Below are 24,684 nucleotides of genomic sequence, written 5' to 3'. Positions count from 1 at the left end.
AAAATCCCAAAAGATGGGAAACTCCCAGACTCTTTTTATGAGGGCAACATCATCCTAATTCCAAAACCAGATAAAGGCACAACAAAGAAAGAAAACTTCAGGCCAATATTGCTGCTGAACATTGATGCTAAAATCCTCAACAAAATACTGGCAAACCGCATCCAACAATACATTAAAAAGATCATACACCATGACCAAGTGGGTTCATTCCAGGGATGCAAGGATGGCACAATATTTGCAAATCAGTAAATGTAATACATCACATAAACAAAAGCAAAGACAAAAACCACGTGATCATATCAATAGATGCAGAAAAAGCATTTGATAACCTACAGCACCCATTCATGATAAAAACACGCAGCAAAGTGGGAATAGAGGAAGCATTCCTCAACATAATAAAGGCCATATATGAGAGACCTACAGCCAACATCATACTCAATGGGCAAAAATTAAAATCTTTTCCACTAAGATCAGGAACAAGACAAGGCTGTCCACTTTCACCACTTCTATTCAATATAGTACTGGAAGTTTTAGCCACAGCAATCAGACAAGAAAAAGAAATAAAGGCATCCAAATCAGGAAGGAGGAAACAAAACTGTCACTGTTTGCAAATGACATGATAGTGTACATAGAAAATCCTATAGACGCCATCAAAAAACTGCTTGACCTAATAAATGAATTTGGCAAAAATGCAGGATACAAAGTCAACATCCAGAAATCAAAGGCATTTCTGTACACAATGAAACAGCAGAAGCAGGAATCAAGAAAAAAATCCCATTTGAAATAGCAAAAAGTAAAACAAAATATCTAGGAATAAACCTAACCAAAGAGGTAGAAGACCTGTATTTAGAAAACTACCTAACACTCAGGAAAGAAATCAAGGAAGACACAAACAAATGGAAACATATACCGTGTTCATGGATTGGAAGAATTAATATCATCAAAATGTCCATAGTACCCAAAGCAATGTACACATTCAATGCAATACCTATTAAATTACCAACAGCTTATTTCAGAGACATAGAACAAACACTTCAAAAATTTATATGGAATCATAAACAACACCAAATAGCTGCTGCAATTTTGAGAAAGAATAGTAAAGTAGGAGGGATCACAATACCTGACACTAAACTATACTACAAGGCCACTATAATCAAAACAGCCTGGTACTGGCATAAAACAGGCACCAAACATGGACCAATGGAACAGAACAGAGAGCCCAGAAATAAACCCAAGTCTCTATGGTCAATTAATATTTGACAAAAGAGGCAGCAACATAAAATGGAGTAAAAATAGCCTCTTCAACAAACGGTGTTGGGAGAACTGGACAGCTACGTGCAAAAAAAATGAAACTCGAGCACCAACTTACACCTTATCCAAAAATAAATTCAAGGTGGATAAAAGACTTAAATATAAAATGTGACACCATTAAAGTCCTAGAAGAGAACGTAGGTAGGAAAATCTTAGCTATTTCATGCAGAAACTTTTTTACTGACATGTCCCCTAGAGTAAGGGACATAAAGGAAAGAATAAACAAATGGGACCTCATCAAAATTAAAACCTTCTGCACAGCTAAAGAAAACAGTATCAAAATTAAAAGAGAACCAACTGTATGGGAAAACATATTTTCCAATGATACCTCAGACAAGGGTTTAATCTCCAAAATATATAAAGAACTTACGCAACTCCACTCTAAGAAGACAAGCAACCCAATTAAAAAATGGGCAAAGGACTTGAACATACACTTCTCCAAGGAGGACATACAGAAAATCCAAAGACACATGAAATGATGCTCAATATCTCTAGCTATCAGAGAGATGCAAATTTAAACCACAATGAGATACCACTTCACACCAGTCAGAATGGCCATCATAAACAAAGCAAAAAACAAGTGTTGGAGAGGTTGTGGAGAAAAGGGGACCCTAGTGCACTGTTGGTGGGACTGCAGACTGGTACAACCACTATGGAAAGCAGATTGGAACTTCCTCAGAAAACTAAAAATGGATCTGCCTTTTGACCCTGCAATTCCACTGCTGGGACTATATCCTAAGAACACTAAAACGCCAATCCAAAAGAATCTATGCATCCCAATGTTCATAGCATCACAATTTACAATAGCTAGGTGCTGGAAGCAACCTAGATGCCCATCAGTAAATGAATGGATCAAAAAACTATGGTACACTTACACAATGGAATTCTATGCAGCAGAAAGAAAGAAGGAGCCCCTACCCTTTGCAACAGCTTGGATGGAGCTGGAAAGCATTATGCTAAGCAAAACAAGCCAGGCAGTGAAATACCATATGATCAAATGCCATATGATCTCACCTTTAACAGGAACCTAAACAACAAAACAAAGAAACAAGCAAAATATAACCAAAGACACTGAAATAGAGGACAGGCTGACAGTGACCAGAGGGGAGAGAACAGGAAATTTCAAGGGAGAATGGGAAGGGTTTACAGGAACAAATTTAAAGGACACATGGACAAAAACTAGGGGGAGGGTGGTAATGGGAGGGAAGTGGGGAGGGTTGGGTGGGTGGACTGGATTGGGAGTAAAAGGGAGAAAACTGTACCTGAACTTGTTTAAAAGAAAAAAGAAAGAAAGAAAAAAAAACCCTAGAGATGGTGTAAAAGAGGCTGACAAAGGAGCAAATGTAGAGAGTGAGAGTTGTTCAAAGTTCTGATGGAAAATTATAACCAGAGAAGTGGAGACTCACCAGGTGAGAAGAGTAATCATTAAGAGCATCATTACCAAGCCTGGCCTGAATTGAGTTGAGATTACAATAAAGGTTTAGGGGGAGGTTAAAAATTATTCTTGTATGATAACATCTTGGAAAGATGGTAGTACTTTTAAAAATACTTTTTAAAAGGCTCTGTCACTTTTTATCATGATAGGTAACCTTCACAGAAGAAGAGTAGATAATACTCATAGGGAGTATGAACAACAAAGCCTCCAAAGGCAGTACTCACAGTGTATGAAATTTGCAAAAGGAGAAGTGAAATCCTGACAAGGTCCAGAAAAGGATATAAACAGTAGATGGTAACCTTGAGTCATAAGCATTAATACCAAATTTAGAGTTAAAGACACACACAATCGATCCTAATTATCATAGCAATGTGACAAATGTTAACCCAGGGATGCTTCTTCTCATCACCCAGCAGACAGAATGTAATGTGTGAATTTGGAATAGAAACTCATTTCGCGTTCACACAACATAATTATGAGGTAAATTTTCTGGAAAAACAACGCATGTAATAGATTCCAAAGTCAAGTGGAAGTGATTTTTAAATTATTTGCTATTTTAAGTTATTCAAAATAACCAAATGTTGATTTTATAGCTATATCATCACATATTTGAAATGAATGAAAGAATAAATGAGTTTATATACAGTGAAACATTAGATTGGAGCAGTAATTGGCTGCAAATAGAAAGGTGGGGCAGTTTGTTATATAAACTCTCATCACTAGTATAACTTTATGCTTGAAAATTTATAAATGTTATATGTAAACATAAACATGTATAAAAACCAAATGAATTTCAGGCTAGAATGCACCAGATATATTATCTAGTCCATTTTTTCATCATTATGAGCTTAAACATTCAGCTTCACCATTAAGCCAGTACGCATACATGTGATTAAAATTATTATGTGAAGTATAACTAAGGGAACTTAACCCATGGTTTCTGAGTTTTGTTCAAGGTCACAGTATTGGCTTAGGATGGAACTGGTGAGGCTCTTTCCTCCTAGGATAAGTCTCCCAAGAAAAACTCACCCCTGTATCCATCATTCAATAATTCAAACCAATTTAGTTAAAACTATTGAATAGATTATTTATCAGGCAATTATTTTCATTATTTGAATTTCTTTTTCATTGTCCTTTTTTTAAAAATCCTCATCCAAGGATATTTTTTCATTGCTTTTAGAGGGAGGGAGAGAGATCCATGTGAAAGAGAAAGACCAATAGGTTGCTTTCTCATACTCTCTGGACCAGGAATTAAAGTAGAAACCCAGGTATGTATGTGCCCTGCCTGGGAATGAAATTTGTGACAGTTCGGTCTACAGGTTATACTCTAACCAACTGAGCAACACCAAGCAGGGCGTTATTCACTGGGTATGCTGGCCCTGGCATTTCCTGGTTGGTGATGGCCAAGGTCAGCAGCACCAACCTGTGTTTTGCCTGGAGCCACTCTGCCTGAACTCTAAAGCAATCTGAGATGGCTGCTACTTGTATTGGGCTTGGAGATTCCCAGGCAAAGTGCAGCTGTGACTCTAGGCTGGCTGCTGCTAGTGCCAGGCCTGTGGCTCACTGAGGCCAGCTATTGCTTGTTTGAGAGGATTTAGGAAGTTGTGGAGCATGAGCTAAGGCCAGCCATTCATATGGAAAAGCAGTGTGGGTTGGCCTGTAAGTAGGGTGTGGCAGAGCCTCTGGGTATCTCCAAGGCAGGTCAAACAGTGTTAGCCAAGTTGATGGAGTCTCAGATATGGCACCAGCTTGCCAGCTCTGTGGGGGAAGGGTTTAGAAAAAGGACAATGGCCTCTGCTCACCTTGATTTCTGAATGAAAATTTTGTCTTTATTTCTTTTAGGAACTCTGGAACTCAGGAGTGACAGTTGACAGCTGATTTCCCTATGGCAGATGACCAGATAGAATCAGCATTAACAATGTGCAGAAAATGCCACATGTGGGAGTAATGACAAGTGTGTCAGATGATTGAATATTGAGTAAAGCTGAAGGTTATTAGAAATGATTTTTCCCTCTTAGTTTGCAAAATAAGTTAAAAGTGCTTTTTTGCCTTTGCAAAAATACTTTCCGAAGCATGGCTTTAGAATGACGATAGTGGTTTTTATATATGCTCTGTAAAAGCACAATTTATACACCTGACAGTCACATAGCAGTTCTGATCCGTATATGTTTAATAGTAAGTGGGGGATATGTAAGCCCAACATTAGGGGAAAACTAAATAATGACAATCAGATGATGAGTTTGTTCCATTAGGATGAGCAATCATAATCAAGCATGAGAATGTTCAGGTAAAGGCGCATCCCCAGTCCTCCATGCCCTGACTTGTCACCAAAGGAGCCTGTCAACAGAAGAGTGCAGATGAGCATGAACCCAGCATCATACAGACTGAAAGAGCATACTGGCTCTTGTCTCTGCACATATTTTTCCTTCTTTTCTTTAATGAAGATCTTTTAATAGCTATCTCTTAATATCAGAAGCAATAAACAGCCAATACATATAATTCAAAAATCCCAAGAAGCACAAAGGAGAAATGAAATTTAAAAAATAAAAATTATTACAATGTTGATTACTCAAATATAATCCCTGTTAAGCTCTTGGTATATCATTACCATTAAGTCATAAACTACAATTTGCTTGTACTTTTCTTATCAGTTATGTTAAAACCAATTTCTCTTTCAAAAAATGTCATTCTACCATATGTCTAACATGTTTGCATATGCTGTTCCATTATATGGATATACTCTAACTCACTTGATGAGTCCACTATAATTAGAGATCTAGCCTTCCATTTTTTATTATTAATAATTTCAGCTTCATATCAAACCATATCTTTTTAAATATGACATTGAGATGTTTATTTAAAAAGAAGCATTTATAAAGTTTTGGCAGGAAAAGGAATGGAGGCTGCTCAACTCTGACAGCTATAATAGTGCTGAAATGCAGTGGTGCAGTAGTGCTCTCTTCCAATGTGGATTTAGGGAAAAGTATAAAACCCATGTAAATACACATTCTGAACTATAGTGACACCAGTGAACTTATTTAAACCATGAAATAACTGAATTTGTTAGCAAACAAGTTTCTTTCTAATGAGTTTATTATATGTAAAACTAAGTCCTGTTGTTTTTTTTTATCCTAAAAAAGCAAGGCACCTCACCTTACCACCTAACCGTTATGGATGTTAAACTATATGAATGGAACACACACAGAAACACGCACAGAATATCTGCAAATTTATAAAAACCTTTCTCTACTACCTTGGTGAGTTCAACTGTGGTCAATTATCTTTATAAATTAGAACATTATGAGTAGAGATGCTCCCACATTAGAGTTTTGAAGCAGGTTGATAATTTCATATCAGATGCTGTTGTTTTTCTGCACAGGTATATTGTATAGCCAAAACACAAAATCAAGTAACACATCCAAACTAAGAACACATTTTGCTACTATCTTTTAAGAAAGAAAATATTATTTCTTTTCCCAGGACTTAATTTCTTGACTCACAGCTGTAGTGACTTCCATTTTTCTTTCCCCAACCTAATAAAAATTCTGCACATATTATGGATCAGAACATAAGCTTTTTGAAAAATCCATATAAACCAGCTGTTTACAAGTTTCCTTTTTTGTTTTATTGGTTAGATGCAAATGTATTTTTATGTAGACCCCAGAATACAGAGAAAATTCTCCAAAGCCACATCCAGGAAACTGTGTGGTACAATATTGTAAGAATAGTACCTATTGTCTTCAAGATCAGAACCTCTAAGCAGATGCACATTATGATAATCAGATAATAAGTACCCAAATGAAGCTGTACATTATCACATCTTTGAACACTTTTTCCATTATACAGGTCATAAAAATGAATTGTGGATTTTGAGATTAACATGACCAGTAGATAGTGATGTCAGTGGCACTATAATATTGAAAATGTGAAAAGATATTTTTGTTGCATTTACTCTCAATTCAGAGCTATGATGCTAGCATCAATTTAAAAAATACTATGCTCTTTGTTACCAGAATGCATCTTCACAAGTAGCCACTATTTAAGATATGAAAGCACCAGATCAGCATATATATATTCATATATATCATGATATAAGTTAAACTCATACTTACTGATTTTGCAAAGGAGTTTTAAATTATGATGGAAATTTCTTAGATTACATGCATGGTGACTTTCACACAGTCTGTCCCCAGTCTTTGTGTTCTCTAGTCATATAAGTAGAATTACATGTGATACACAGTAAAACATTAGCTATAAAACCTGAAACAATTCTTACATCTTGATAATACCAAAGTCTAACATGAAAGTAATGCATTCTTCTTTCTCTATTCCCTGAAAACCACAAAAAAAATTATTAGCCCTATCAATACAACTACAGGAAGCAAAGTTTGTAATTTTTAAGAAGTATTTCAAAATTATAATTGATAGAATTGTAAGAATTTTGTATGGAAAACAGTAAGAAGCTTAATTTCTATTTTGGCATTCTCATTAAACCAAAGATTACATAATTTGAAAATGACTAAATTAGTAAATCACTATAGTAGCCATGTAGTTTATTACTGCCCACCTGGAGTCATGTAAGCCGCATGTGAATTCTAGGTACAGGACAGAGGAAAGGAGAGTTTATGGATGTTGATTGTGCTCTGCTCTGTCCTAGGTGTTTGTGTATCTCATCTCAGTTCATCCTCACATCTGAGTAAGGCAGATAGTATGTGTTTCATTCAACAGATGTGCAAACATTGGCTCAATGGTTTGATTTAACTTGTCCCTAAGTGACAGAGCTAGGACAGGCACGTGCATTTACAGGTGATGTCCACCCTTGGCCCATTACTGCACATGTTCTCTGGCTCCTCACTTAAAATTGAACTTTTTTGCACATTAGTTTTCTTATTTGTGAAGCAGGATAAAAATGCTGTGTTACCAATCTCTTAAGGTGTTTTAAGAATCAAGTGCAATGTGAAACAACTTTTCAAACTATGTGGAGCTTTGCAAACATAAGAATTAACAGAATAAAAAGCTAGGTTTTATTAGCCATAAAAGTCACTATGCACACTCTACCACAGTTCTTTCTCCCTTTCCTTTTTCCATTTGCTCTTCTAATTTCTCTCCTCTGATTCGCCTTTTCCCTCACAGTGAAAATCCTTCTTTCTGTCAGTTTAAAGTTGCCCTATATGAGTGCTGAGCTTATACCCTAGGATGTATCCTCCTTCTGTCCTCCTGTTTAGTATTCAACTCGCTTTAATATGGCTTTTCCACTCCACTCCACTGAAACCACCAGTTTCTTCACAAGCACATTTGGTGCCTTTGTCCCAGTTAGGAAGAAATGCATCCCCCTCCCTCAGAAATGATTTCATGGGCCAAATGCAGGCTGCCATCCATGTTCATTCAACTACTTGTACAACTATATTGGACCAATGAACAGTACTTTGGTGGCAAGGTCATTTATGAATGACTTCTTACAGGCAAAGGCCAACAGACATATTTAGACTCCCTCTTCCTTGAGTTCCTTGGGACATCTGACAATGCTGAGCATTCCATACTAGAATCAATCCCCCTTCCAAGGAAAGCTGACGCAAGTGTCTCCTGATTCTCCTCCTAAAGCTCTGGCCATTGTTCTTAGTCTCCTTCACAGGCTCTTCTTTTTCTAGCTGCTTCTAGGTTCTATCTGTCTTAAGCCTCTTTTTTTCTCACTCTACCCAAAGAATGAGCAACCAATAAGGTGGCATGTTATGGGTTTGGGCTAAGTTCTGTAGCAGGCTGGAATCCCTGAATGTAAGGAACCACCAAATCCAGCCTTTGGTGGAAGTGTTAAGAGTGCTCTGGGAGCAAAGCATTGGTATTGTTTTCATCTACATGGTGCACCCCACCTCCCATGCACTACTCTACCCACTACTGCCCTAGAAGTGGTCCCATGGTTATATACATATATATATACACACACATATATATGTAATATAATGTAATAATATATGTATAATGAAGGAAGCTGGTGGTGACAAGGGGCACCTCATTCATTCCCACAAATAACACTTGTCACAACATCTGGCACACAATAGGTATTAAAGGAATGTTTCATTGAATTGAATGAATGATTCTAGCCCTACAACCCTGAGGCACTGAGTGACCTGGGAAAAGTCACCTCAAACTCTCTGGACCTCAGATTTCTCATGTATAAAATGGAGAAAGTAACGACAATGGTTTCCTGGGGATGTGATTTTGAGAATGAACAAATATTTTTGAACTTTGAAGTGCTATACAAATGTAAAGTTTAAAAGATTAGGAAATCACCTCTGCATTGTTCCTTAACAAATGTGCCTAGCATGTAATAATTTAATGATAAACAAAAACTTTCAGTTCTGAATTTTTTATTCAATAAAATAGAAAACCAAAATGGTGGGGATTCATATTATTTTTATGGACTTCAACGAATCCTTCTATCTTAAATCAAAAAATTATAACCTTTTAATAATTCTGAGTTTCCTGAGTTCATCCTGAGGTTAAAAAATGTGCTCCCCTCTGTCCTGTCGTTTTCCTCCATGGTCCATGGAGCACATGTCTTCTGCTCTCACATTTGTGCTGCTGACTCAAACTATTGCTGTTTGGCTTTTGTTGCCACCATTCCTCTAAATTTTTCTCATCAAGATGACCAAAACTTTTTTTCTGCTAAATCCAGTGAGCACTTTTAGTCCTTAGGTTACTTGACCAACTTAGCAGTGTTTGACACAGTTGACCATCCTCCTCATTGAAATGTTTGCTGAGCCTGGCATCTGTGACATCACATTCTCCTAATTTATCTTCACATTTAAATTTCATTCTGGAAACTTCTGCAGTATCTGTTCTTTGGGTTTATGTCCTGGGTTTATTTTTTCATACCATATTTACTACACCGACAATCTCATGCACTCTTCAGCTTTTACTTATGATCTATGTTGGTGGTTCTCAAATCTCCTCTCAGTACAGACCATGGTTCAGTGTTTCACACCCAAGTAGTTATAATTGTCTACTTGACAAAATCAGTGAGCTGTCCACAGAAAGTTTAAACTCAACATTATCAAAATTGAATCTATTATTTTTTCCCTTCTTCTTCCAATTGTATTCCTGCTTTATTTCGAATGGGCCCAAGTAAAAGCTAAGGTCTGATGCAGGGAAAAGACACCAGCAGTCTAAGCATCTTAAGCAGCAGGAACATAATTTAGGGTCTCTACACATGATGTTCCTTCCACCTGGAATCGTTCCTCCATGCTCTAACCCCTGAAACACCCAGCCATCTTTTTATTTTTGGTTAAATCCTACAAATCCTAAAGTTTCTAATTTTAATGTAACCTAGTGTGGAAAACTTGCTTGAACATCAAAGTCTGAGTAAAGTACCTTTCATATGTGTTTTGTCAGAAAGTGGCCATAGATATACAGAGGGCCCATGGACATATGAAAAATGCTCAGCATCACTAGCCATCAGAGAGATGCAAATTAAAACCACAATGAGATACCACTTCACACCGCTCAGAATGACCATCATTAACAAATCAACAAACGACAAGTACTGGTGAGGACGTGAAGAAAAGGGAACCTTAGTGCACTGTTGGTTGGAATGTAGACTGGTGTAGCCACTGTGGAACATTGTGGAATTTCTTCAAAAAACTAAAAATGGAACTGTCTTTTGACCCAGTGATTCCACTGTTGGGAATATACCTTAACAATCCCAAAACATCAATTCAAAAGAAGTTACACAGCTGAATGTTCATAGCAGTACAGTTTACAATAGCCAAGTTCTGGAAACTGCCCATCAGTAAATGAGTGGATCAAAAAAACTGTGGTATATTTACACCAAGATATAATACATAGCAGAAACAAAGAAGGAACTCTCACCTTTCATGACAGCATGAATGAAACTGGAGAGTATTATGCTGAGTGAAATAAGCCAGTCGGTGAAAGACAAATACAGTATGATCTCACCTATAAGAAGAACCTAACGGACAAAAATAAACTAACAAACAAAACAAAACAAAACCAGAGATATGGAAACATGGAACAGACTGACAGTGATCAGAGGGGAGGAAGTAGAGGACAATGGTGGAAAGAAGAGGAAAAGACTAGTCAAAGAACATGTATGAATGACCCATGGACATGGACAACAGTGTGTGGACTGACTGTGAGAGTAGGGGCTGGGCTCAGCAGAGGAGGGCAAAGGGTAAAAATTGGACAACTGTAACAGAATAACAATAATTTTTAGAGGTTTTTTTAAGATTTTATTTATTTATTTTTAGGGAGGGAAGGGAGGGAGATAGAGATAGAGAGAGAGAGAGAGAGAGATCAATGTGCGGTTGCTGGGGGTTATGGCCTGCGACCCAGGAATGTACTCTGGCTAGGAATCGAACCTGGGACACTTTGGTTCCCAGCCCGCACTCAATCCACTGAGCTACGCCAGGCAGGAGAATAACAATAATTTTGTTTAAAAAAGAAAGTGGTCATAGATATTTTTCTGCCATAGATGCTTGTCATTTGCACAATTGTAAGCATGTCTGTCTCCATCATGAGGCTTTAAGCTCCATGAAGCCTGGTACCATATCTGCTGTATTTGTCTTTGCATGCATAACTTCTAACACAATGGCTGGCCATTTTGTGCATCAGTCCTTGTCCCTGCTGCTTGAACTATACCCCTCATGTTCTCAGTGGCACATATTTTCTCAGCCCTCCTGACTCAGCTCAGGTGTTACATGCACTATAATTTTTTCTTTAACTCCTAGATAGAAAATATTCCTTTCCTCTTTAAGATACCTCTCTTTCTTGGGGATTCTTTGTAAGCAATAAAAACCCATTTCAATTATTTTCAGTGAAAGATGAAGCTTTATTATAAGGATTTAAGTAGTTATGCTCAAATATAAGCATAGCATTGACTAAAATGTTGAAATATTTCTATTGGAAATATTGCCAGAATAGTTGCCTGAGTCTTTATAGTGGCCAACCTGGCCACCACAGCCACTCCACCAGGACCCTTTCATATGAACAGAAACTAAAGAATTCACGCCTGGCATACCAGGGAGTTTCTGGTATCCTGCTCCAGCACCATGGATAGTGGTTACCAAGAACTAGAGCAGGAAAAAAAGCCACCCAGGGCCACATGGCCTCTTCCTCTCTGTGAATCTGCTTATAATTTTTGTTTTATTTCACACTGACTTTTCAGTATCTCCAAGCACATGAGGGCAAATGTGTTGTCTAAGTTAGTTGAGGCTGCTATAATGAAATACCATAGAATGAGTAGCTTACAAACAACAGAAATCTATTTCTCACAGTTCTGGAGAATGGGAAATCCCAGATCAAGGCACCACCATGAACACGTTGTAGTGAGGGCTCTCTTCCTGCTTCATAGCCCACCCTCCTCACTGTTTTCTCACATACTATAAGGAGCAAGGGAGCTCTGTGGAGTCTCATTTAGAAGGACACTAATCCCACTCATGAGGGCTCTTCTCTTGTGACCTAATCACCCTCCCAAGACCCCACCTTCTAATACTATCATCCTTGGTGGTTAGAATTTCAACATATAAACTAGGAGGGGGGCACAGAAACATTCAGACTATAACGTGTTTCTATTCCAACTTGTTATTGCTTCCAGAAGACACTGACTAACATCTAATGACTAGTGACTAATTTAATTCCTGGTGGAGGGGGGGTGTCTGGCTTAGAATGGGTGGTCAATCTTGGCCCAATAACCAGTGGTCACATGGCAGGGTCCAATAATACAGAAATTACTTTGTCCAACCCTGCCTGAGGTGGGAAGTTCTCAGAAAAGAGGCATAGGCAAAGTGCTCACACCAAAATGTTTCTTCTGCAAGCCACTAAACCATATCAAGGCAGCTATTATATAGCCTCAAGCATTATTTTGCATATTTTTTTAAATACAGCTTCGTAAAGACTGTAAGTGGTGTGAAGGCAGAGGCTATGACTGATTCATATATTCCCGTGCCTAGGAGAGCACCTAACACAAATGCATGCTCAGTAAATGTTCATTTAATGCATGAATAAGATGATTGAGGGAGAAAGAAACTAAACTAATCATCTGGCCTAATTATTTCCTTATACGTGTTCCAGGAAACATTAATCCTGTAAGACACTCTACATTAGGGTTTGGAAAATTCTTTTTGTAAGAGTCAGATAGATAGTAAACATTTGAGGCATTGCAAGGCCCTACTATAACATACTTTCCTTTGTGTTTTTTTATACGACCCCTTTAAAACATCAAAAATATTCTTAGTTCAGGAACTATATAAAAACAGGCAATAGGTTAAATCTGGTCCATGGGTCACAGTTTTTGTACTCCTATTTTACATGATCAAATAAGTTTGCAGTGGTAGACAGAACAATGATCCCCAAAGATATCCATGTCCTAATCCCAAGAACTTGTGTAAGTGCTACTTTACATGGCAGAAGGAACTTTGCAGATGTGATTAAGTGTATGAGGCTTGGACGGAGAGGTTATCTAGATGCAGTTAATGTAATAACAAGGGTGCTTATGGCATTTAGCATTACAGAGAGAAAAAGAGGTTTGAAGATACTAAACTTATAGCTTTGAAGGTGGGGGAAGAGTCTACCAGCCAACCAATGCAGGCAACTTCTAAAAGCTCAAAAAAGCAAGAATTTTGCCCAGACCCTCCAGAAAAATTACAGATATGCCAACCCATTTTGGACTTCTGACCTCCAGAAGAATAGCATAATAAATAGGTATTATTTTAAGCCACTAAGTAGATAGTAATTTTTTTACCGCGATAATACAAAACCAACACATCTGGAAAACATAGAAGAGTATATTCTTCTTACTGGATATTTATTATGTATATTACAGTTTCTAAGAAATCTTGGTGGGTAAAACTTTGTACATTTGCTTAACAGAAAACTTTTTGAACCAGTGAATACTTTTTTGAGACTGTTGAGCATTAATTCTGCTATCGATACCCTCGTTACTTTTATGGAAATCACCCCTCCACTATTTTACTGCACACGGTTGGAAAGGGGCTGATCTGACCCTAACCCTAATCTATTCCACAAATAGGCATATGATTTATGTCAGTTAATAAACTTACCCACAACCACAGTGACTGCTCAAGGATAGGCACGTGAGCCACTTCTGGTAAATGGAAGTCAGGCCAAGAACTTTTCTAGTATCTATTTGGTAAGAGGCCCTTTTTTTTCATATTTGTTGTTAAGATAAGGGAAAGGAGACTAGAAGTGCTGGAACCACCTGGCTCAGAAAAGAAGCCAATAAAGCAGAAAAAGAGGTGTATTAATTTTCTGTTGCTATTATAACAAAAATTACAAGAAATTTAGAGGCTTAAAGCAACTCAAATTTGTCTGAGAGTTCTCAGTTCTGGAAGTCAGAAGTATGGTGCAGTCCAACAGGGCTGCACATCTTTCTGGAAGCTCTAGGAATCCATTTTCTGTTCAATTGTGTTGTTGGCAGAATTTGGTTCCTTCGGTTGTAAGACCAAGGTCCTCACTTTCTTTTTGGCTACTCAGTAGAGTGTATTTGCAACATCTGGGGATCACTACAATCCTTGGCTTGTGGCCCCCTTTTCCATTTTCAAAGCTAACAACAGCAGGTAACCCTTTTCGTATTATCATTCTCCTCTTACCTTTTTAAGGACTGTGTGCTCAGATTGGGCCCAAGATAATCCTCTTCATCTCAAACCTTAATCACACCAGCAAAGTCTCTTTTGTCATGCAACATATTCACAGTTTCCTGTGATTGGGGAATGAACATTTTTGGGGGACCATTATTCTGCCTAATGATATTGTTCAAACTAGGAAATCAGTTGTGGCAAACTCCAGTTCTACCCCTCAACTTTTAAGCTATTGAGAGGATAAATCCTTTTTTTTATTAAGCCAGCTTGAATCAGATATTTTGTCACTTGCAACTTAAAAAGCTCGAACAGAGTTATGGCCAAGATGGAGGCATAGGTGGAAATGCTTCACTTTCTCGCACAACCAAAAGAAGGATAGCAACCAATTTAAAAACAATAAACAACCAGAACTGCAAGAAAGTCAAACTGCATGGAACTCTGACAGCCAAGGAGTTAAAGAAACATTCATACAGAACAGTAGGAGGAGTGGAGATGCAGCAAGGCAGTAGGCCACGCAGGCAAGGCAGGGGCTGGTTGACCATGAAAAGAAAGACTCAAAACCTCTGGATATAGAATCCCATGGGGGTTTCAAAGGTGGGTGAAACTTCCAGTCTCATAGGACAATTCCTTGGCAAGTGGGGCTAGAGCTGAGTGAGTGAGTAGCATTGTTCCCTCTCTGACCCCTCCCCCACAGACAGCACCACAACCCCACTAAGATGGTTGCCCTGTCATAGTGTTTACCTAAGGCTCCACCCCTTATAGCATAGCAGGTGCCTTGAGACAAAGAAATATGGCCCAAATGAAAGAACAGATCAAAACTCCAGAAAAAGAACTCAAGAGATGAGGAAATAGACAACCTGTCTGATGCAGAGTTCAAAACACTGGTAATCAGGATGCTCACACAATTGATTTGAGCTTGGTCACAAAAATGAAGGAAGAAATGAAGGCTACCCAAAGTGAAATAAAGCAAAATATACAGGGAACCAACAGTGAAGGGAAGGAAATCAGGACACGAATCAATGATTTGGAACAAAAGGAAGAAATAAGGATCCAACTAGAAGAGAACAAAGAAACAAGAATGTCAATCAATAATAAAGATACAAAAAGAATGAGAAGAGGCTTAGGAACCTCCAGGACATCTTTAAACATTCCAACATCCAAATTATGGGAGTGCCAGAGGGAGAAGAGGAAGAGTAAGATATTGAAAACTTATTTGAACAAATAATGAAGGAAAACTCCAATCTAGTGAAGGAAATAGACTTCTAGGAAGTCCAGAGAGCTTGGAGAGTCCCAAAGAAATTGGGCCCAAGGAGGAACATACCAAGGCACATCATAATTAAGTAACCCAAGAGTAAAGAGGAGAGAATCTCAAAAGCAGCAAGAGAAAAGGAGACAGTTACCAATGAAGGAGTTCCTTTAAGATTCTCAGATGATTTCTCAAAAGAAATCTTGTAGGTAAGAAGGGCCTGGAAAGAAATATTTGAAGTCACGAAAGACAAGGACCTACATCCAAGATTACTCTATCCAGCAAAGCTATCATTTAGAATGGAAAGGCAAATAAAGTGCTTCCCAGATAAGATCAAGTTAAAGGAGGGCTTCATCATCACCAAGCCATTATTATGTGAAATGTTAAAGGGACTTATCTGAGAAATAGAAAAAGATAAAAAAAACTATGAAAAGTAAAATGAGAAGAAACTCACAATTATCAACAACTGAACCAAAAAATGAAAACAAAAACTAAGCAAACAACTAGAACAAGAGCAGAATTTCAGAAATGGAGATCACATGGAGGGCTATCAGTGGGGATGGGGACAGGTAGAATAGAAGGGAAGGTACAGGGAATAAGAAACATAATTGGTAGATGTAAAATAGGGGGAGGTTAAGAATAATATAGGAAATAGAGAAGCCAAAGAACTTATATGTATAACCCATGGATATGAACTAAGGGAGGGGATGCTAAAGGATAGGGGGATTCAGGGCAAAGGGGGGATAAAGGGAAGTAAAAAATTGGGACAGCTGTTAACAGCTGATTAATAGCATAATCAACAAAATATGCTTAAAATAAATAAAATGAAAGGAGAAAAAAATTAAAAGCTCTAAAAATAATTTGACTTGAAACTTCTGCTTTTTTATTGTGTGTATTTATATCCCCAAAAGCAGCTGTTCCAAAGCATACTCTTTGAGAAATGTTGATTTTTTTAAGTCTCTAGTATCCTAAGGGAAACCAAGACCCAAAGAAGAAAAATAATTTTCCAAAATCACAAAACTGTTCATGTCAAAATCAGCAGTGAGTTTCCAAATTCCAGACTCTCATTACAATTGTCTGTATGAACTCACCTGCATTGTAAAAGTTTAATTTTCCTTGCAATGACCAACTTCCACACCTCCTTCTATGAAGACATGCTAATCCCTCCCTGTGCCCCAATGGGCTGAATTTTTTCTAATTCCAACTACTGCTTTCCTGTCTAACTAAAGGACATCAATTGACTACTTACCTGCTGGACTGATTATCTACTCATTCATTCATTCTTTCTTTCCTTAAGAAAATTACTTAATGGCATTGATAAACCAAATTACTGTCTCCTACTTGTTAAATATTCATTAAATCTCTACATATTACTATGTTTCTTTCTTTTTAAAGAAATGTTAGAAATCTTTAATAGAAATATTGCCACCTTCCCATAGACAAGTGTCTGTTACTGTTTTAGCTCCTGACAACCTGGGCCAGGGTGACCCTGTCCCGTTCCCAGTGCAAAAGGTCCCCATTTTCCTGTTAAGGATATAAGAATGTACAATGGAAAAGGATTTCTAATTTCTTGGACTGAGAACAGCTTATTCTCATAGACACTCACAACTCACTCAAGAGGTATCTGTGATGTTTGATTCTGTTCCCAGCTATCAGCAATGGATTAAAGAAATTAAGTAATACATTAGCATTAAATAACTTTAGGAATTCTCACAGATCTTCTCATGGAAGATCTTCTCTTAAAAGAGGTATGACACAGAGTCAAACTGCTTAAGTTTGAATTCTTATCCTATCATGTACTAACTGAATGATTCTAAGCAGGTTATTCAGCTTCTAAATTCTTCAGGTATATTATCTGTAAATAAGGGTAATGATAATGCCTTACATCCAGGGTTTTTGTGAGGGTTAAATAAGATAATACAACTCCAGCTATGTTACTCAGTTGATTGGAGCACTTTCCCATACATCAAAGGTTGCTGGTTCAATCCCCAGTCTGGTTGCATCTGTCAGGTAACTGATGGATGTTTCTCTCTCACATTGATGTTTCTCCCATCACTCTCATATCAGTGAACATCTTCCCCCCACTCTCATATCAGTGAACATATCCTCAGTTGAGAAAAAAAAAACACAGAATACTTTTGGACTAGCATCTAACTTGTAGTAGCATTCAATAAGTGTTAGATATTTGTTGTTATTTCTTTATTACTATTTAAAAAGTAAGTTTTGTGTCTATTGTGAACCAAAGAAGGAGATAAACTGTAAGCAAAAGCAAAGGGAACAGTAGTAGGAAGAAAAGTAGTTATGTCTATCTGACCAGGTAGAGAACAAAATGAAAAGCTTAAGACTACAGTTTTGTTCTCCAATCAAAACACAAGATGCGGTAGCACATTGTTCTGATTAGCCCCTTGGATTTCCCCACACAAGGCTATTAGATTCTGTGGCTGGAGGATAGTAAATTGAGGAATTCTCCGGTTATTTCTATGGACAAACATTGCAGATTGCAAACAAACCAAACTAGAAAAGAACTTTTTGAAATGAGAATCATCACTAAACTCACACAGCCCAGAGAGTACATTCTGGTTGAGGAGAAGCAAGGAATACAAGTGCCATTTAGATGGTTACAGTCTTGCCACCATCATGCTAGATGTTTTATGCAGCTTTTTATTAAAAAAGAAATAAATATGAATTTTTCATTGTTAATTTAATTTTACTAAAGGAATGTCTTCACTAAAATTTTATAAATGAAATACTTTGTTATATTTGCCTTTTTCATGGAATAATAAAAACATTTAACTTTTCTTCAAATGAGAATTCTTAATGTATATAATGAATTTGTCCTTAAAATGAAAATAAAAAAATATTTCAAATTTTAAAGACATGAGAAAAGGAGGAAAATTAAGATGATGATTAGCAATCATTGCAGAACATCTAAGGAAACAATTATTCCAAAAAGGTACAGTTGCAGCAGATAGTAAGTGCTGTACAGTGTAAAGTGTTATTCTTTTCATTTTTTAGATTTTACTTTTAGAAAAATTAAAATTTACCTTTTCTGGTTAACATAGCTTGATATTTACATGATAGAAAATACTATACAGTCCTTAACAAAGGAAGATTTAATTGAGATGCCAAAAGTTTAATCTTTTTATGCAAATGATAGTAAAACACTAGGAATATTGAGGAAGAATATATTTTTAAACCAGTAGTAGCTCATTAAAAGTGTCAATCAATAATTTCTGTATTATTGAATTATGTCTCTATAACAGGGTGCAGCCAAGAGGGGAGCCCCAAATAGGGATTTGTAATAGAATCCAGAAGAGCTTGGAGATGATAGGCTCCACACCACAGGGCACACCTGCCCAGAATGCTGGCAGCTGTGGCCAATTGTGGGAGGAGCCGGAAATGGGGCTGCAGAAGAAGATTGGCGCTGGGATTTAAACTCAGCGAGGCAGCCATTTGGCATCTCTCTTTGGGACCAGACATCTTTCTTTTGGGACCATTTCTCTTTTTGGGGGGGACCTAGCATCTGTTTAGGACCACGCAGCTTTGGTGTCTTGGTTGGGACCATGCGGCTTGGATGAAAGTCAGGACCAAGAGGCTTTGGAAGTGTTCCCTTTTGCCACGTGGAGGGTGCTGGGAGAACTGTGTGCATTTGTGGGGAACTTTAGTTTGTGTTATTTCGAATGAATAATAAATTCCTTTCCTTTTCACTGATTCTTGGGCATTGAGAGATATCTTTCCTTTGGTGGTGGACATAACGAACCTGGGGGTTCCTTCAGGGAATAGTATATTGCCTTTTGAGGCCTCCCCCTTGTTGTTCTGTTACATCTCTTCATTATATCCCATTGAGTAGATACAGATGGGATGGGAGAGGTTGTGTTTCTAGAACGGAAACATTAAACCAACAAACGGCAACACCATTGGAGCAGATTCCCTTTGGAAATGCAATTCCTCTATTACACCTTGACAAAAGCTCTTCCACTGTGTAGCCAACCCCCAAGATGATTCCAGTGATCCTTTTCTCCTGGTATTTATGTCCATATGTTAATTCCTCCTGTACTGGATAGGATTGACTGGTGTAATAAATAAGATACTGTATAAATGACAGAGTGTAATTTCCAAGTCTAGGTCATAAACAACACTGAAGGTTCTATCCCATTCTCTTGTATCACTTGCTCTAGAAGAAGTTAGGTGTTACATTATAAGGACCCTCAAGCAGCCCTGTGATGAGACCCCTCTTCCAAGGAACTCTTCAGACTTAAAAGACCGTTAACAAGAACTACCATCTAAACCACTTCTGAATTCTGTCTAAGTGTGGGGAAATTTGTTACACAGCAAGAAATAGCTAACATTCTAATCTTTAAAAAAATCTGAATTATGGCATGTCTGTGGCTATGGTTTCTTTCAGCTACTATTCATATAATTATCAACATCTTCCAAGTTGCAATAATGCTTGCCCTTCATAATTTCTAATTATCTGTTGGTTTCCAGCCTCTATTTCCTCCATTTCTTTGAAAGTTTACATTTTAACATCTAATCTGATAGAAAATTTAGGAAACATCCAGAACAACCATTTACAACACTTGGTCTGTCACTATTGCTCAGAATTAGTCCTCAGAACTAAATCAATGGCAGACCTAGACAAACAGCTCAAGGAAGTACCATTAAAGAAAACAGAATGACATATGAGTGTTCACTGATTGAAGGCTGAGAGTGGTATTTATCAAATGTACTGGCTGAGTATGAGAAAAAATGTATATTTTTATGTTTATATTCTAGTTGTATCTGTCCAGATAGGCTGGATTTTGCTGTAATATAAACAACCCTCAAATCTCAGACTATAAAACATAGATTATTTCGTGCTCCATGAGTAGACTTGGAATTTTGCTCCAAGTCATTCTCACTTCAGTCTAAAAGAAAAGCAGTTGGAACATTTCCAGTCACCATGGCAGAGAGAAAAAGCTATAGCAATGTATACTCACTTTTGTTTAAATTCCATTGGCCAAGGAGTCACATAGCCATGCTTCATTTCAAAGAGGAAGAGGAAATAGTCTTCTTGTGTGCACAAGGAGAATATTTGGTCAACAGCACATGAATTATAGTAGGTATACAAATTAATATCAAACATTTCTGAAATGGATATGCAATAATAAACCAGCACTATATAGGAAGTGCTATATGACACAGGCTTATAATATAACTTTTTTCAGACTGAGATGGGAGGGGGCAGGATGGAGATAAAATGCAGTAGGGAGGACCCAGTCCCTCTAAAATTTCTGTGATTAACTGGCTATCCTCCATGGAATGCTCAGTTTTAGAAGTGACCTGGGTCAGTCTATTATCCTTGAACTTCTGGAAAGTTGTATTTATTTAAAACTGGACCATGTTGAGTTTGCCACATAGTGAACTAGGCCAATTTCCAACTCTTTGAAGGCCCTTTCCTGTAAGTTGTGGCATATTTTTCTATTGTAAAATTCATGAGAGAGTAATAACACCAGCCACTAACAAATGGGATATACACCAATAATTTGTGAACATGATTACAAGCAGAAGGTGTTTTCTTTGTGTATTCATTATACTGAGATAGATGATAATTCTTAGTTCATTTTTTTCTCTCTTGGTTTCTAACTTTGACTTGTTCAGCTGTCTAGACTATTTTCTCAACTTTATCTTTTCACCTTTCTGTTGAATTTTTTATTCTTTTTGTTTTGTTTCATTTTTGGATTTTTTTAAATATATTTTGATTATGCTATTACAGTTGTCCCATTTTCCCCCTTCACTCCCCTCCACCCTGCACACCCCCTCCCACCCACATTCCCCCCCCTTTGATTTGTGTCCATGTGTCATACTTATAAGTTCTTTGGATTCTACATTTCCCATACTATCCTTACCCTCCCCCTGTCTATTTTCTACCTACCATCCATGCTACTTATTCTCTGTACCGTTTCCCTCTCTCTGCTGCTCCCATTCCCCTGTTGATAACTCTCCATGTGTTCTCCACTTCTGTGGTTCTGTTCCTGTTCTAGTTGATTGCTTAGTTTGTTTTTGTTTTTGTTTTAGGTGTGGTTGTTAATAATTGTGAGTTTGCTGTCATTTTACTGTGCATGTGTTTATCTCCTTTTTCTTAGATAAGTCCCTTTAACATTTCACAAAATAAGGGCTTGGTGATGATGAACTCCTTTAACTTGACCTTATCTGAGAAGCACTTTATCTGCCCTTCCATTCTAAATTAAAGCTTTGCTAGATACAGCAATCTTGGATGTAGGTCCTTGTCTTTCATGACTTCAAATATTTCTTTCCAGCCCCTTCTTGTCTGCAAGGTCTCTTTTAAGAAATCAGCTGACAGTCTGATGGGAACTCCTTTGTAGGTTACTGCCTCCTTGTCTCTTGCTGCTTCTAGGATTCTTTCCTTCATTTTCACCTTGGCTAATGTAACTATGATGTACCTTGGTGTGTTCCTCTTTGGGTCCAACTTTTTTGGGATTCTCTGAGCTTCCTGGACTTCCTGGAAGTCTATTTCCTTCACCAGAGTGGGGAAGTTCTCCTTTATTATTTGTTCAAATAACTTTTCCACTTGTTGCTCTTCATCTTCTCCTTCTGGTACTCCTATAATTTGGTGTTGGAACATTTAAAGATGTCCTGGAAGTTCCTAAGCTTCTTCTCATTTTTTTTTTGAATTATTGTTGCTTCATTCTTTTCTGACTGGGTATTTCTTTCTTCCTTCTGATCCACTCCATTTATTTGAGTCCCAGTTTCCTTCCCATCACTATTGGTTCCCTGTACATTTTCCTTTATTTCACTTAGCATGGCCTTCATTTTTTCATCTAATTTGCAACGAAATTCAACCAATTCTGTGAGCATCCTGATTACCAGTGTTTTGAACTATGTATCTGGTAGGTTGGCTATCTCTTTATCGCTGAGTTGTATTTTTTCTGGAGCTTTGATCTGTTCTTTGGTTTGGGTCATTTTTTTTTTTTTATGTCTTGATGCACCTGTTATGTAGTGAGGGGAGGAGCCTTAGTTGTTCACCTGGGTGGGGAAACCCGGTCCCTGGATTGTGATGCTGTGTGTGGGGCGAGGTCCAAGAGAGAACAACGATGCTTGCTCCTCTATCTGTCAGATTTCAGTTCGTTCTGCTACTTCCCGCAAGCAAATTGGACCCTTCTGGTGCTGATTCCTGGGTGGGTGGATTTGTGTATGTTCTAGGACCCTGTGGGTCTCTCCAACAAGCTCTCCTATGAGGTTGGGAGTTTCTTCTGGCACCTCAACCCCCATGGGTGTTTTCAATCAGTGTTTTGAGGCTTTATTCCCAGTGCTGGGACTGTGGTTGCATCACACCTGTCCACAATCCCCTGCCTCACTGGGTCCACTGGCCACTGCTTTGCTGAGAGCCCTCTCCACCCGGCTGCTGGACTCTACCCCAACTACTGGTCTGGATGAATGTGTCTACTTTAACTCCTTGGTTGTCAGGCTTCCATACAGTTCAATTTTCTGTCAGTACTGGTTGTTTTTGTTGTTAAATTGTTGTTGTCCTTATTTTGGTTGTGCAAGGAGGCACAGTGTATCTACTTAGGCCTCCGTCTTGGCCAGAAGTTGACTGTCAAATTTTTAAGTAAGACTATAACAACATTTTTAATCTTCAAAAGTTATTTCTTGTATTATTGCTTTTTTATAAAGCATTCTGTTATTGTTTTTGGATACAATAATTTCTATTATATATCTAAAGATATTGATATTAATATTCAGATAACTTTGCATTTTTCATTGTTCTTTGGGCCACTGTCTTTCCTTCTGTCTTTAGATTGTTTGTCTCTGTTGTTCATGTTGATGTGTTTTCTTATGTGCCTGGTGACCCTTAGTTGTCCAATCATATTTAAGAATAGAACATTATAAAGCTCAGTAAAAAGTCTGCAGATATGGTCAGAGACTGATGGTTAGACTTCACTATAGCAGGGTGACTGGTAAACCAGTATTTTCTTAGGGGAAGCCCAAATTTCAGTTTGTATAGGTCTAGGGTGAGGTATCTTGAAGTCTTCAGTCTAGGAAGGCATGTTCCTGGATGCCAACATTTGGAAAGCAGAGCCAGAGAAGGGGATGGAGGTTTTATAATTTAGTAATTTTCAATTATTTATGTCCTTTCTTAGCCTCAGCCTCTGCTATACCTGGAATCCTTTATAATTATTTTCCTTTGGAAAATAACCTCCTCTCTCCAGCTGAGAAGAGGATGTGAGAGTATTGTGTGTGTGTGTGTATGTAAGGAGAGAAGTGATCTGGGAGTTCACTCTGTCTGTATTCACACTTTCTACCACTCCTGTTTTCTAGGTGCAACTCTGTATAGTTCACCCTCCCTTCTGCATTCAGTCTCTGAGAACTTTTGGACACATCTACTGGCTGTGTCACTCTGATCAGTCAAAAGCTCTCCATCTGCCTATCTCCCAAATAGTTGTTGAAATCCCATGTCCACTATTTTTTTCTTTTCTTTTCTTAAAAGAACATACTTTTGTTATGTTCTTTTGCTATCATTTGCTATCATTTTGGCAGAGGTTGTGGGAGGAGAAAAGTACATGTAATTAATTCACCATTTTAACCATAAGCTCCTTAAATTTTTTCTCTAAAAACATCAAGGCAAACAAAGACTTGACAAAGAGCCCTTAAGCCTTAAATTCATTTTCTCCTATCATTTTGCAAAGTAGAAAAACAAATTTACTTTTTGACCTAGTAACATGGATAAAAAATCTAAATAATTGTCCACTATAAAGTGTTTTTCTCTCCGACTAATAGTATACCTTATGCATACCCTCTACAATATTATTGCATGATTACATATTTTGAGATTTTTAAAAGAAATGTATATTATCAAATAGATTTAAAATGCTACTAGCTTCTGAAAAAAAAATGTTATACACTTTTAAACAATTTTCTAAGTGAACCATCAAAAGGTAAAAATAGAAAAAAAAATTTAAGTAACTTGATTTTTTTCTCCCAATCTTTTCCAGTCTCTCTGGGACCACTTAAACAATTAGTATTGCAAGATTTCAATTTTCAGCATTACTTCAATATGTATATATATATATTTATCAAAT

Source organism: Phyllostomus discolor, chromosome 3, assembly GCF_004126475.2.
Source record: "Phyllostomus discolor isolate MPI-MPIP mPhyDis1 chromosome 3, mPhyDis1.pri.v3, whole genome shotgun sequence".
Taxonomy (NCBI): domain Eukaryota; kingdom Metazoa; phylum Chordata; class Mammalia; order Chiroptera; family Phyllostomidae; genus Phyllostomus; species Phyllostomus discolor.
This window is presented reverse-complemented; position numbering follows the sequence as displayed.